Source organism: Mirounga angustirostris, unplaced genomic scaffold (assembly GCF_029215605.1).
Source record: "Mirounga angustirostris isolate CCGP_5_RB_7025 unplaced genomic scaffold, mMirAng1.0.hap1 SCAF_10, whole genome shotgun sequence".
Taxonomy (NCBI): Eukaryota; Metazoa; Chordata; class Mammalia; order Carnivora; family Phocidae; genus Mirounga; species Mirounga angustirostris.
This window is the reverse complement of record NW_026991718.1, coordinates 5,757,534-5,761,391: the sequence shown is the minus strand read 5'-3', so window position 1 is coordinate 5,761,391 and position 3,858 is coordinate 5,757,534. Positions and strand designations below refer to the sequence as shown.

Sequence of the window (3,858 nt, the reverse complement as noted above, 5' to 3'; positions counted from 1 at the left end):
CTGTCTTCTAAATATACTCTTGTTCCGATGGTATCTGGTCCCCTGCGTCATGGAGGATGGCGGTCCTTTACATTGCAAATGTCTCAGGAACCCCTCAGCCCAAAGGAAGCTCAGCGGGGAGAAAGCGTCACTTTCTAAACACCTTCAGGAACAGCATGCTCCGGCTCCAGGCTCCTCCTCCTCCTGCCCCTCCTCCCCCTCCTCCCCCTGGCTGTCCTCTTCCTCTCCAGCCAGGGCCCTGCCAGCCCTCAGGGTGGGCAGTAAACGTCCAGCAGCGCAGCTCTCTATGAATGTTGTCAGAGGAAAAACTGAAGAAGCAAGAAGCAAACAGAAATCATTGCATACCTGCTGTGATCCTGCCTCCATCCTGCTATCCTCCTGGAAGCAAGGGCCTGTTCATCCTGCTGTCCTCCTGGAAGCAAAGGCCCATTCAGGACTGTGGCTGGTGGTTCTTGAGCCGAGTTCCTCAAACACGGCAAAAAGAGAGGGAAGCCTGGATAGGAGGTGGCAGGGCCTCCTGGGTGGCCTCAGAGCTGAGAGACAAGGGAACACCCACTCAGCTACGGCCTGGCTCTGTGGCCCTCAGCCCCAGTCAGATCATCTGGAGGATGGGTTTCTAAGAGCTGTGACTCCTCACAGGGTTCCACGAGGCTGAAATCACAGTGCCCTAAACCACACACACAGCACTCACTCCACACTAGGATTTGAGAAACTGTGTGCCCAGCCCGGGCCTGGTGCATTTCCATGATCTCACTTAACGTTTACACATGTGCCTCCTTCCTTCTCACAATCAGTATCAGTAAAAATGACAACAGTTCGCTTCACAGCGACGTACAGGAGACCAAGGCCGAGAGAGGTTAGGTGACAGGTCTGATATCACAGAGCTCAGAAGTGCCAGAGGGGGAATTCCATGTCCAACTGAACTGGGGCCCATCCGAGTTCTTGTATCCTCAGCATTTTCCCCCAGACGGCCAATGTACCTGCCGTGGGCGGGGAGGGGGGTCCTAGAGGCAATATTCCCAAGGACGCAATGGTGTGTGAGGCTCAGAATTAGAGATGGAGAGGGGTCCTGGAGTTACTTCCTACTGGAGTCCTGAGCAAGCCCTGGAAGCACCAGGCAAGGGGTCATCTGACCTCTTCCTCATTGCTCACCCCTGTGGCCCATGGCTAGCCCCACTCAGCCACACTGCTGGAAGGGGTCTCTGCGGTGCTTCTCCAATGCTCGAGGGACAACCCTTGAATGTCCTCAGCAAGCCCTGGGACAACAGCCCCTTCCTAGGCCTGGAACAAGGGAAAGAAGGAGGAACAAGCCACAGGTAAGGTAGCGTGAGCTTCCAGTAGGGCCGGGGGGGGGGGGGGTGCGGAAATGACTCCATGTAGGCCGAGAGCCCGGGGTCCTGTCCAGGCCTTAGGCCTGTGCCCCGTCTTCCTGCTCTGGTCTACTGGGGAAGGAGCACCACTCCCTCTGAGGCGTCCAATAAATGAGCTTATTCACAGAGCTGAGGCAAGAGTTTTACATGGGCAGTTACTTACTCTGTGCACTTAGACCAGTCCTTGAGGTCACTGGCGTGGGATAGGAAGTGGTTACGGTGGTACCCTAAAACCATCCCTTCTGGAGAACAGTCACCACACATGACTTTAGACCATCTTCCACCCCAGTGTGACGTCAGTGCCTCCTCAGGGCAAGACCCCTTAGGCCCGGCAGCCTGTGTGTTCCCCTTAGTCTCCATGATCCCCAGGCTGGTCTCGCTTCTCCCCTCCATGAGTAATGGGGGCTTTCCCCAACGGGTATGAGGGGGACCATTAAGTCGGTGGTCTGCTAAAGCCAGCCCTCCCTGGATGGCTAAGCCAAGTGTGACCTCGCACTTAGTGATGTCTCATCAGCAGCTTGGAATCGGCATGATGAGAGTATTTACACCACAAAAATGGTCAAACGTGGGCTTTTTTTTTCTCATGGTCAGTTGTTAAACATCTGCCAGCATACCACTGGAGCCAGGCAGACAGGCAGGAGGGACCCCATCCTAAACCTTTGACTCCCTCCGCTTCCTCTTTTGGATACGAAGGAGCCCAGCTGGGAACTGGCAAAACCTCCCAGGAGACAGGCCCCTTACTCTCGCTGGGAGAGGGTACCTATCACAGGACCGGTCTCCTCTCTACCATCATGTGGTCTCTGTAGCCTCACCCCAACGTCCCAGAGCTGGCCGAGCCACTGGTCCTCATCTGCAAAAGGAGGCCAGCCCTGGAGGCAGCAAAGGAGACAGAGCCCAGGGGGCAACAAAGCCTCGCATTTCACAGCAGACACGGTCGCCTGGGCAACAGTCCACTTCTGCCCGGGCCTTACAAATGTTCCACAAGTTTTCTTCCTCCTAATTTGCTTTGATCTCCATGAGCCATCCACCCCCCACCACCCGTGAAGTGCCCTTAAAGTCTGGAAAACCCAGGAACAAAGAGTTGCTCTTCACAAAAGTGTTTATAAGACTAGCTCCGCTCAAGACCCAAAGCGTGAGTGAAGAGATACTGTGAGGAGTCGCCCCAAAGCCCAAAGCCCCCTTGCAAGTCTGTCACATACCTTTGTTTGACAACGGGGGCAGCTGAGGTTTGTCCAAGGCCACATAGGAAAGACGGTAGAGCTGAGACCGGAAGCATCTAGAATTGCATGTGGAAACCGGGAGAAAAGGTGGCTTTTCATCACTTAACCACCCAAAGCATAGGTGTTTCTGAGTCAAACTTTTCCCAGAGAATCAGTATTCCACACACCCGCTTTAGCTGCACAATACCTGTTGGCATTGCCCTGTGAGCTGGACTCTGGAGTGGCCCAGTTTCCTTCTGTCCCAGGCAAGAATTGGAAGGCACTGCCCAGGCCTCCTTGCAGCTGCTCTCCTGATGGCCAGTTCTGTATTCTTCTAGGTGTCATCCAGTAGCGCAGCCTAGAACCTGCTCCTTCAGCCCTTTCTAAAGACCAAACCTCCTGTATGAAAACCCTTTCCACTTAATATATCTGGAGCGGTTTCTGCTTCCTGCAGTGAGCTCTGACTGATACACTTGCCCTTAGGTTCTCAGATCTAGGCAGTATGTATACTTTGTAGTTTAAGGAATGGCTACCAGAAAAATCTTTGAGTCTCTATATAATCCTTCCTGGACTCTACGGTCAGTCCCGATATTGTTGGGGAGGCACCACCCTCCTCTGGCTTTTCAATTCACGAGCATCAAGATTCACACGATGCTGATCTTTTCTTGCACACACAAGCAACTCAAATACACACTGGTATAGATTGACCCTTTGCTAAAGAGAAATTTTAAGGGCTCAAACTAAGTATAGTTTGACTTTGATGGGGAAGAACCTCCTATAGATAAATGGATGGAGAGCTGGGGGACCGTTCTGCAAAATCTGCAGCCCTATTTTAAATCCAGGTCAAGGTCAGCGTCTTCCATTCTCTGGTCCACACGAAGTTCCGTCCTGAGTCTCCATGACACATCCTTCCTCACAAGTTAGTGTCGAGGGGCGCCTGGGTGGCTCAGTCGGTTAAGTGTCTGACTCTTGGTTTCAGCTCAGGTCATGATCTCGGGGTTGTGGGATCGAGCCCCACACTGGGGTGTAGGGGTATCTGCATTCAGCAGGGAGTCTGCCTCTCTCTCTCTCTCTCGCCCTCTGCCCCTCCCCCCACTCATGCACGCACGTGCTCTCTCTCTCTCAAATAAATGAATAAATCTTTTAAAAAAAAAATAGTTTTGACGCGGCCCACTAGAAGAGGAGGCAGCAAGAAAGTCATGAGTGCCCACCAAGTCAATGTTCCGAAAATGAGGGGATCCAGCTCTCCCAGCCCCTTGCCCCACCCCACCCCACCCCTGCCTTCCTTC

General features: G+C 53.3%; 1 long non-coding RNA gene across 1 annotated transcript; it reads right to left on the bottom strand.

The window, feature by feature from the left end:
• Nucleotides 1–236: 236 nt before the first annotated feature.
• LOC129046090 (uncharacterized) lies at nt 237–3,653 on the bottom strand. Its single transcript, XR_008506821.2, has 3 exons — nt 2,778–3,653; nt 2,570–2,646; nt 237–533 (listed from the first exon to the last, which is right to left on the bottom strand). It is a non-coding gene; the product is annotated as an uncharacterized LOC129046090 (long non-coding RNA).
• Between the last annotated feature and the right edge of the window lie 205 nt (nt 3,654–3,858).